The sequence below is a fragment of the Macrobrachium rosenbergii genome, chromosome 2 (assembly GCF_040412425.1).
Source record: "Macrobrachium rosenbergii isolate ZJJX-2024 chromosome 2, ASM4041242v1, whole genome shotgun sequence".
Taxonomy (NCBI): Eukaryota; Metazoa; Arthropoda; class Malacostraca; order Decapoda; family Palaemonidae; genus Macrobrachium; species Macrobrachium rosenbergii.
In genome coordinates, this window is record NC_089742.1 from 67,246,506 (window position 1) to 67,259,005 (window position 12,500).

The 12,500-nt window shown below is 33.1% G+C and overlaps 1 long non-coding RNA gene across 2 annotated transcripts in view; it reads right to left on the reverse strand.

Annotated features, from left to right (window-relative positions):
- LOC136849928 (uncharacterized) overlaps positions 1–12,500 on the reverse strand; it is a 378,285-nt gene that overhangs the window by 7,430 nt on the left and 358,355 nt on the right. For both annotated transcript variants that reach the window (XR_010856479.1, XR_010856477.1), the window contains one exon: positions 9,084–9,194. This is a non-coding gene — a long non-coding RNA (uncharacterized lncRNA). The remainder of the gene's footprint in view (positions 1–9,083; positions 9,195–12,500) is intronic.

Genomic DNA, 12,500 nt, shown 5'->3' on the forward strand with positions numbered 1-12,500 from the left:
GCCATGACATCTGCGCATCGTTTAAGTGTTAACGAAATAATAACTGAGCTCAGGTAATGTTCAATCAAGACTTATCTAAGTATGTGACTTCAGCTCTATACTGTATCTTCTTTATTTAGACATTGGTGTCACAGAAGTCCGAATACTACGACCCAGAAGGCTTTTAAGAGTTATTTCATTAAAACAGTGAGAGCATAACCACCTTCAGACATAAAAATCTTTCGATGCGCTTGCTTGGTCAATTTGTATTGATACAAGGGTTCCTTGTCTTTTACAGAAAAAAATCTATTTCATACAGCAATTCAGTGCATCAATTTGGTTTCTGGAAATTTTACTGTAAAGCGACTTAGTTGGAAATAATTACTCCAATGAAAGTCATAAAAGTTTGTACCCGAGTTTCAAACTGACAGACTTAACACTTAGAGGAACTCACAAAAAGGAGTCGACAGTCGGTCTATAATCTAATTCACTCGCTGAACCTACCATAGTGTCAAATGAAGTCAAACATTCTTGATATGAAAATGCATGTATTCAAGCTCTTACTTAAGATTACGTCTATCATTCTCTTACTAATACCCCCAGCATATTACAACATTTTTCTTTCGGATTTTCTTTATAAAAAGCAATTCATCTGCCAAAAGAAACCTCATCTAAAGAAAATTAGTATAATCTTTATCAGTGTTGAGTTTGCACTGAATATAGAATTTTGGCCGAAGGCCAAACACTGGGACCTATGAGGTCATTCAGCACTAAAACGGAAATTGACAGTAATAGGTTTGAAAGGTGTAACAGGAGGAAAACCTCGCAGCTGCACTATGAATCAATTGTTAGGAGAGGGTGCAAAGTAAGATGGAAGAGAGAGAATTTGAAAGGAGGTACCGTAAAAGGAACGAAAGGGGTTGCAGTTAGGGCCGAAGGCACGCCGCAAAGAACCTTAAGTAATGCCTACAGTGCACCGCATGAGGTGCACTGGCGGCACTAACCCCCTACGGGCCAGTGTTGAGTTTACTCACCCGATATGCAGGTAAACTATCCTTAAGTCATCAGAAAAGTCACCAGCAAAGCAAAGCATTCCATGTATTCTTAAATTAATATTCTGGACTAGTTAAAAGCCAGAGAGAGGAAGCTGCTAATTAATAGTTGTCGCCTTTTAGTTTTCTGAAAAGAAAACTATTGTGCCGGCTTTGTCTGTCTGTCCGTCCGCACTTTTTTCTGTCCGCCCTCAGATCTTAAAAATTACTGAGGCTAGAGGGCTGCAAATTGGTATGAAGATAATCCACCCATCAATCATCAAACATCCCGAATTGCAGCCCTCTAGCCTCAGTAGTTTTTATTTCATTTAAGGTTAAAATTAGCCATAATCGTGCGTCTGGCAACGATATAGGCCAGGCCACCACCAGGCCGTGGTTAAAGTTTCATGGGCTGCGGCTCATACAGCATTATACCGAGACCGCAGAAAGATAGATCAATTTTCGGTGGCCTTGATTATACGATGTACAGAAAACTCGATTCCGTCGAAGATACTTCAGCGCATTTTTTACTTGCTTTCCCTTGAACACAGTGTGTGGTGCTGTTGACAGTGTTTTTTAAACTTTAAAACTTGAAGAGTTGTTCCAGTGATGCCTTTAACTACGCATAAGCAAAATTATAACTATGCGGCGGAAATCTGGGTCCTTTCAATTGCAAAAGGTAAGAGGCTAAAAACATTCTTGTTCCATCACATCGAAAATACCTTGCACGTAAGGGTCTGATTATTTTTAATGTCGGACGAGTTTCTGACGGGCTGCTAGATCTTTGCGCATGACCATTACTGACCTGAAATATGGGGTTCCATTCTTCTCATATTTTCAGGATCAGTGATTAAACAATATTGTAATACATCCAGAGTTACTGATCTACGTGCAGATGCACACGATTCAGAAGCCGCCCATATATCTGTCTTGACAACAGCAAAAGAAAATGTTCGAGAGTAGAATCTCATTATAGACAATGAACATGTCGATGAATTTTCTCTCCTCTGCTGGTCTTTCCAAAACATTTTCAATCCTGAATATATAATCAAAGACTGCGCAACAGCATAAATAAAAAAAACATTGCAATTGCGTCCCATATAGTTCTGATAAGTTTCTGTTATAAAGTTCTCTTACTTTTTTAAACAGCAGTGCAGTCTCAGAGTTACGGATTTTACGAGGCCACGTAGCAGAGAGTCCTAGTCACATTAGTAATATTAAAAAAATTTCGAAATGATCATTTCAGGGGACCTATCCTCCAAATAAAAGAAATACCGATTACAATTTGAATCTTTTTGTAATTGTATTTTTTTACATCACGCTATTTCGCCTTTCACTCTCATTCTCTCCGCTCACGTCTTTTTTTTATCTTTTTTTAATCATCTGCCTTACTCCTAAAACTCTTGTTCATTCTAATCACTGGTCTAGTTTGCTCTCGCTCATACCTAATCTACAGCATTGTTTTTTCTTCGAGTTCTTCTGCATTATATAATTGTCTAATATTCTATAATAATATCATTTTCAGCAGCATGCTCTCTTACGAAACACTCATTATATTATTAGCTGCTGTAATCTGCTTTCAGTGGTACTAATTCAATCAAAGGCAAAAGGCAAAAGGCCTTTGCGGGGTTGGCTTTGCTCTCTAATGCGAAAGCTACTTATCACAAGTATCTCTCTCTCTCTCTCTCTCTCTCTCTCTCTCTCTCTCTCTCTCTCTCTCTCTCTCTCTCTCTCTCTCATGTCGGTGACTGTTGGGCCAAGGTTCAGATGCGCAACAGCTGTTTAGTATCGAGGTGAAAGGCATCCCACTATACAAAAAAGCAATTCAAGTTGCAAAATCTTTATTTGCCATGCAATCAGCAACCAACTTTTCGCAATATTACGTGGAACAAAAACACCAAACGGTAACGAATTTTACTGCCACAAAATATTGGTCAGTTAATGAAGTGTATATTATATTCCCTTTGGAGGTTTCATCGCCAAACGAGTTCACTCGCTAATTAGTGGAGACACAGACGACAAGGTCTGTGATTTTTTCTGTTTAATTACTGCCATTCAGTGATCATTATAGAGATGCCGATACGCTATTTGCCGTTCCACTTAAATTCAAGTAATTGGATGGTGAATGATCAATATGTTCATTTTACAGAGATTCTCTCTTTCGGTTTTCCTTCTACAACGGCATTCGTGGTGGCTGCAATACGCCAGAAGTTATGGTTCATGCTGGAATGGATATATATATATATATATATATATATATATATATATATATATATATATATATATATATATATATATATCTATGTATATATACATATATATGTATGTATATACATACACAGTATATATATATATATATATATATATATATATATATATATATAAAATAACCGCAGTGACCTCTTAATTTTTCGGTTCCTTTAAACTACAAAACCTATGATCCAAATGAAGACCCAAACGAAGAAATTCTGATGCCCGAAGCAGGATTCGGGTATATCAGACTGAGGTGACGTTAACCATTTGACCATGTATGTTTGGTAAAAAGAACATTAGATTCTATCACACGCCCGCATATATATATATATATATATATATATATATATATATATATATATATATATATATATATGTATATATATATATATATATATATATATATATATAGATAGATATAGATATAGATATATATATATATATATATATATATATATATATATATATATATATACATATACATATACATATACATAAGCTGGGCACAGCTAGGGTGAAGACAGCTGTTGGTCCTGCCAACAACATGATGGAATACCAGCTTGGGACGTTATGTATGTGAATGGACACCCACTTTTATTTATGTGCATATTCTCTGTTAAATTCTTAGTGATAACCGTATCAATCTTCCTGTGCACCTGTACATGATCTTCCCAACTGTAATATAACAGTACTTCAAATAATCTCCCTTTTCCCAAATGAAACTCCTCATTTCATCATCCAAAGAGGGATGTTTCAAGAAAGGAACACGAGTTCCTGCCATATTAAAAAACTTAAATATTATGTATACATCCACATAAATATATATGCACACACATATACTTGTATATTTGTGTAAGCACTGGTATCTAATTTATATTCACCCACTTTTTCTCCTGAATGTGGGTTCAGAAAGTGATCGCTTTCATTTTTTTCTGAGACAGCTAGCTCCAAAACCCATTTACCTGGGTTTGCTTGTGCCAATGGCGCCTGTTGCCCACAGCTTTGCCTTAATAAGGCAGTGGCTGAGCTCTCGAGCAAATTTTTACACCTTAAATCCCTTAGTATGCAACTAAAGAGTCGTAATTTACCGCGAGCTATCTTCTATTTGACTAACCACTATTTAATTTCCCCAATATCTAATCATCAACATCTTTACACCCTGTGGATACTCTATGAGGAATTGGAGCTGTTTCCTTTTAGTACTTACGCCTTTAACGTTCTCCCGTCAGCAGCCATGTCCAATTTCTGTGCCTTTCCGTACATTAGCTAAACATCCCCAATGTCAGATTACGTAACTTTATACTTATACCATTCAACAACTTTCTTCTACTGATAAAAAAAAAAAAAAGACTCCTTCCTTTCTCAAGACTACTAACTTTCTCATTCTCTGTGAATACTCAATCAAAAATGTATTAAACCTACTTTGCTTTGTTAATACTTATTCACGAGTCTTTAACTTCATTTTCCTTTCGAAAACTTTCAAAATATCATTAACTCCATTCTTCGTAGATACGTACTTATTCACGCGGTTTTCACCATCTTTGTCCTTCACATTATTCACTGATTTACGAACGGTTTTCAGTTTCATTCTCTTCTTAAATATTTACTAAAATCATCATTGCCTTCGTTAATTTCTACAAATACTTATTTAATGACGATTTCTTTCTAATTTACAATGGCACTCATCAACCATACCCTTTTAATGAAAACAATTGTCACTCCACGATAAAAATGACTTGTCCCAAAACATCTTTTTTTTCATTCTTTTTCTTTGGCAGCTCTCCCCAAACTTCCACCAGAGCTGAGAGGTTTTTACTTCATTTCCCTCAACTTTCGAAGTCTTCGTCAAATGCCTTTATGCGTCATGCTGTCTGACATTCTAAAACTTTACGTCACGGAATATTGTCTCTAATGTGAAACACTTCGTCTCGTTATTTACTTTCATTGCTCCTCTGCTGTGGTTGAAGTCATCTTTCCTCAGATTTTTTCCATGATCTGGCATACTTGAGATTATTTCTGAGTCTTTAAAATGCGTATATTTTTCTTTAAAATGTGAAATTCTGTGACACTTTATTTCCTGATACAGTTATAAAAACTTTATAATTGTATCAGAAATAAAGAATTCTTTGCAACTCGCTGAGTAAAAACATGTTAATAATATATTCTCTCTCTCTCTCTCTCTCTCTCTCTTCTCTCTCTCTCTCTCTCTCTCTCTCTCTCTCTCTCTCTTTCTCATATTATTTTGCCTCATTTGGAATACAGTCACTGTAGAATATACAATTCTTCATAGTCGCTAACATAATTAAAATCATGTTAATCTTGACTGTGTTGAACACTGCATCTTATTCATTCATAAAAATAACAAAAACGACCATAACTTCTTGTGGGAAATCGCTTTCACTCTACATCAGTTCAGCATGAACAATTTATCTAACAGGTCAAAATGAGGCCTGAAATCCACTCAAATGATTGCGCGAGTGATTAAAAAAGTAAGCATTATACTTTATAAGCTTCTCAGTTAAAAAATTACAATTCACAATAAATTATAAGTTTTTCATCCCTCATTAGCGTACCGTCGCCAAGATAAACACGCACAGGGCCGACGTCGGTAACACTAACAAAAGCAAACGATTTCTGATGAAGTAATTTTAGGCTTTTAAGAAAAAAAAAAAACCTAATTCAAAGACAACTAAGATCAACCCAGTTTACATAAATCAGCCAATCAAAAAATACACGACATTCAGTTTGAAGTTTATCAGGAAAAGCCAGTACCCACATAGCGGTAAAGTGACTGACGCTTTGAAACCTCAGAACTGTAAAGTAACAATTCTGTAGAAGTTACAGTAACGTGTAGTAATATCCATTAATGACAACTCATTATAATGGGTAGCTTTCATTGCGTTATGATATGCATTAATGAAATATTGCCGATGAATTAATTTAGATAAATGAGTAAATGGAAAAAATTAGTAAATGAATTAAAACTGCATTAACACATTATGATCCAAATTCTACTTTTTGTACGAATGAGGAGCTAATTCTGTTTCATTTTCTGCTAGAAGTAAAATAAAGCTAACGTATGAATGTCTGTACTGTATATATAATTTATATATATATATATATATATATATATATATATATATATATATATATGTGTGTGTGTGTGTGTGTGTGTGTGTGTGTATGTGTGTGCGTGTGTGTATATATATACACACAAATATAAATAAATAAATATACATATATATATATATATATATATATATATATATATATATATATATATATATATATATATATATATATATATATATATATATATATATATTAGTTCCTAAAATAAAGCACTAAAATCTAAATATCCCACCTTTCAGTTGGCATCTCCTTTCTAATTCAAGATGTTCAGATGCCTAATGAATAAAAAAAAAAAAATTTGAAATACCAGCCTGACGGAAGTTTAAACTTTGCACATTATGCGCTTATTAGCTTTCAATTTTCCAAGATGTGACTCTTCAAAGTTACCTATTCGGAACTCCAGTTAAATGTTAATCGCAGTCGAAAGAGTCATCAGCCACAGAAGCTGGCCTTGGCGTTATTCCTGTTTTTATTCAGAAATTTTTATATTTAGATTATTATTATTATTATTATTATTATTATTATTATTATTATTATTATGAAACATGTATAAACATTCATGTCCCACACTCTTAAAAAGGATAAAACTTGGTAATGGAAAATGTAACACCGATGCTTCTACAGAAAAAGAAAAAGAAATGTAAATAACGAATGCCAATGTTATATGGTCATGGAGATAAAAATGAATAAATGATAGATATTATGAAACAAACAATAATCAGTCGATAATAAAAATATTTATCAAAACATTATTTTTACAGGGGAAAAAATATTGTCAAAGTAACAATCTGAAGGACTCGCGCACGGACATCCAGTACACTAAAAATTATCATATACACTGTATATAAATAAAATTATATATATATATATATATATATATATATATATACATGTATAATAATAATAATAATAATAATAATAATAATAATAATAATAATAATAATAATAATAATAATAATAATAATAATAATTTAAAAGAAAGTGGATTGAATCGCTTCTTTCCCATTAGTATTTCTCATGAAGACACAAACGATAGAAACTTTCGAGTATCCTTTGTTTAGCTCTTTCATGAAATATGCATAATCCAAGTTATTGTTCCTTTGAGGGGATGAGTGAATGATTTTCTTAATTAAAGAATTTTAAGGTGCCTTATTAATCCATTGGGGTTAATCTGGGCGCCTCATTAGGGCTTAAACTTTGTGTATTAAACCCATATTGGTTTTAGTACCTTCAAGAAATGACTTCCCAAACTTCTGTTCGGAAATTTATGCTTGGAATATTAATTAACTATAATTCCTGTGAATGAAAGGCAATAGTTCCTGCTTTGCATAAAATGATGGAGATGTGGTGTTATCTTGCGATAAAACATACACTGAGGAATAAGCGGATAGACGGAAGGGGGAAGAGAAAGCTGGCAATAAAATGTCCTGGATGAGTCGGGTAATTAATTACCCTCTATCTTGAGATCTTCCGGAGAAAGTTCGATAAAAATTAAGCGGAACTTTTTTGCTGCCTGACGAAGCTGGAATTTCACAGACAAAAATTATTTTCAATTTGTTCTAGTTTTTAATAATAAATTTATTGACTAAATTTTCTTCTTCATCTCAACCGGCAAGCGACCCCTTAGCTTCGGGGTAGTGGTAGGAATGAAGAAGATGTAATTCACAATTTTATAGTCAAAATCTAGAAGAAATAGACAATAATTAAACATATGTAAAATATATATATATATATATATATATATATATATATATATATTATATATATATATAATATATTTATTTATATATAAATAGTGACCTCTTTCTGATATTGCGGATGCGGGTTCGAATCCAGCTGAAGGAGTCATAATTTCTTCATATTCTTCCATTTGAATCTCAAGCTATGTAGTGACAAGAATACCCAAAAAGGTGAAGAGAATTCTTGAAGTTAAGGGGCATCGTGGTTATTACAATTACATACTTACCTAGTAAAAAGCGATATAATAGATCATATATATATATATATATATATATATATATATATATATATATATATATATATATACATATATATTATATTATATATATGTATATATATATATATATGTATATACATAAAAAAAGTTAGTATGTAAGTGATAAAAAAAGTTAGTTTTACCAGACCACTGAGCTGATTTTCATATATATATATATATATATATATATATATATATATATATATATATATATATATATATATACATATACACATACACAGTATATATGTATTTATATATATAATATTTCCAGCGTCGAAGACTTTAACTGCCATTGCACTATTTTACAAAATAAACAGAACAGTATTTATTCAAAAGTATTTGTTTTCTAAAACAGTATTGCTTCAGCAATAATGATCAGCTTGCAGACATTAGTGAACTATCAACTTATATGGATCTATGTTTTCTAATTCATATCATTAAGTTTTACCAGAAAAACTAAGAGAACACAACACCATATCTGTGTATTCAAAAACTAACATCTGAAGAACAGAAGCCAAATCTGATCCTGTTGAATACTAAAACTGAAAGTGCGTTATGTTCCATGTTTTGTACTGTTGGGCCTTGTATCTTTCACACAGAGTACCGTTGTCTATCCTTATTTTTTATGAAACAAACGAATTGGAGAAGAAGTCTCTTATTTGTAAAATGTTAGAAAAATATATACTTACCAGCTTGGAAGACTAACAATCTGGCAGTCCTTTAACACTATAAGCGGTTTAGCAGAAATTCCACGACTTTTTTGGAAGTCGTTTCAGATTAGTTTCAGAGCAACCGTCTTCCTGCACGTGAAAAAGAAAATATATGAGTGGCAATAAACACAACAAGTCTTTAACGACAAAAATTTAAACCCAAACCACAACACACTTCCTTCTTTATACTTGGAAGCCTATTCATTAGATCTATTGAGATCAATAGCAGCTGCTCCTGCGCTACTTCAGAATATAGACTGTGCTCCAGCCTTTTAAAGCTTTCATCAATTCCGAGTGAATAAGCTCATTATGGACACAATAACAATGATGCCATAGCGTTTTTTAAGCAACCACATGGAAAAGGCTCGCCAACAATTTTTTTTTATTTACAAACATAAAAAAAAGATAGACAATAACACTTGCAACAAAAACTGTTGATATTTAGTTACTGCGCGAGGTTTCTTGCGATTATTGATTATTATTATTATTATTATTATTATTATTATTATTATTATTATTATTATTATTATGATTATTAAAATTATACACAAAAAATATATCGGCAGTAAGCCAAAAGGGCCAAGCCAAGTTTTCATGGACAGAATATCAATAACCGAACAAATCAAATGAATTGATAAAGATAAAAACCAACCGAAACAAAAGAGACATAATACAACATAAATGAGGATAAATTTATCATCGAACTAATAATTATATCTACGTAAATTCGGAGAAGCTTGGAATAAAAAAAATTACGACGAATGAATAGGAATCATGGGCAATTCACGTTGATGAGCATTAACTATGATCCTACTTAGCCTACTTTAACAGTTATCAAGCAAGTGAACAAAAAAAATTAAGATGAATGGGCAAGAATTAATAGCATTCGCATCGGCGAGCATTAGCCGTGATCTTACGGGACCTACCAAAATCAAATAACCAGAGGATTATAAAACTGTATCCTACAAAGCCTCGAAAGGTCTGACCCAGTAATAGATCCGAAAAAGCACAGAGCTTCCTCGTGAGACACAGAGGCAGACGCGTGTCCCCAGAATGCCAGATCAACAAGTGGTGAATGAAACACAAACACAATGCGTGCAATGAAAACAACGACTGGGGGTGCAGTGGCGGGGGAATGGGTTGGGTGGGGGAGGGGTTAGGGAGGAACAAGATAAACATTAAATTAAACAGGATATAGATGCTCTTCTAGTACCTAGCATGCTTGTGCTGAACATTTCAAATTACGACTGGGAATTTTGTACTAACGAGAAAATGGGTAGCATGGGCACAAAATATTTGCCACGATATCTTGAGTGAACCAAAAATTTTACTGCTAGGCAGAGAGAGAGAGAGAGAGAGAGAGAGAGAGAGAGAGAGAGAGAGAGAGAGAGAGAGAGAGAGAGAGTCTACGGAAGGAGCACTGTGCTTAATCTACACTGATCACGAGAAAATAATGCAAAACAGAGCAATATTTTGACACCAAAACTGACATCATTTTGCTTAAGAAGAATGAAGTAGATTTTTATAGTTCATAAAAGGACATGCTGATAATCATAAGCTCAACACTACTTCTGAGAACTCCAGTGGTACAAGTAAGATTTACGAATAATTCTGATGTTTTAACCCTTCGGTAGTTTCTCATTTATGTTATCAATTTAATGCCCGTAATTACATAATTCCAGGAAAACACAATTTTCAGGAACTAGCAAATTTCTGATAGCTACTTACCATCGTTTTCTGAATCAGTTTCTTATTCTTTTAGTTACGTTGAAGACAATATTTGATTTTGTAATAGTGGCATAGCTGACTTGAAATCTAAATCTCAATTCCTTTAACCACTGAACGGTACTTTTTGAGAAGTTCTTTGCAGATCTTTAGGATATTTCCCTTCAAATATACTGTCATCTACAGCAGTTACACAAAAATACCTGTGAGAAATCTGCTAAAATATGATGCTGGTTTCCTATCGATGCTACTCATTTATTAAGTAAGGAAATGTCCACACCGAAAAAAAGGCACCTAGATCTGCTAAAGGTTATTCAGCAAATGCGGGAAACCTATTTAAGTAGAATATTCAACAAACTGCCACACCTGTATTATATATATATATATATATATATATATATATATATATATATATATATATATATATATATATATACATGCAGTATATATGTATGTATGTATATATATATATATATATATATATATATATATATATATATATATATATATATATATATATATATATATATTGTGTGTTTTTATGTATGTACAAATCTTAAACGAAACATGAAGTATTACGTAACAAAAAGCTGAATATCGTCATAAGACATATATAAGCAAATATAGCAGAATTTAGTTTGAGAACGTTTCCATTGTAATAAATTAAGAGTCAAATAAAGATATTTATTTGGAAATATTATATAATAAAAACTGAATTTTACTCTGAGAGTTGGCGAACCTTGATAGCAAGATCTTTCGTAAAGAAAAGCTCTACAGTAAACATGCCAAGCTCACCAATACGGTCAGGAAAAGGAAATGATTGTTAGGCTACATAAAAAAGCCGTGTGAAGCTGATGTCTAGACTCAAACAGACTCCTCATATCAGAAATCCCGCATCAACATCGATTTCTCACAGAATTAGACTTCTGTCGAAGAGACCGACAAATATCATAAAAAGAGACAAAATGAAGACCCCGAGTGAAAATATATACTCTAATCATGTTCTAATGGCTGCTTTTAACCATGAAACCTCATTTACTTGAATAAATGAAGCGCCACATGAAATAAAGTTGATGACTGCAAAGGAAAAGTGTCTACAGAAGCGACAATAAAGGGTGGAAAAAAATTACTTTTCGCCCCCTTATCAGTTGCCTGGGAGGATCAGGTGCATGCAAGCAAAGCGGCAAAGCCTGCCATTGCTCACTGAACCGTTGGATCTCGTGAAGCAGTCTTGTAAAGTTTCGATAGTCTCCTATCAGAGGAGTGGCACAAGGAACGCACCCAACAGCATATTAAGAGATTAGCCGACACGCTATTCATGCATGTATTAAGGAATTACTTGCAAGTCAGAGTTTGCAAATTAGAAAGACAATAACTCCGGCAAAGGTAAGCTTATGTATTGCTAAGTCTTCTTATGACAAAATTAACACTGTACGATTTTGGTAAATTTCAAGGTGAGGAAGATTTTTACAGCTGCTATATTCACCGTCGTCTGTTGGTTTAAAATTCCTGTCATTTACATGATAATCATTATCTTAACCTTCTCGTGATTCATAGTTAATAATTTCCTAAACTTCACATTCTTTTTTTCTAAGTAATTCGATTGTCATATTCTATCTGAAAGTGCGATAAAATCCTCATTTTACGTTTCTTTTTAATTTCAATGATTCA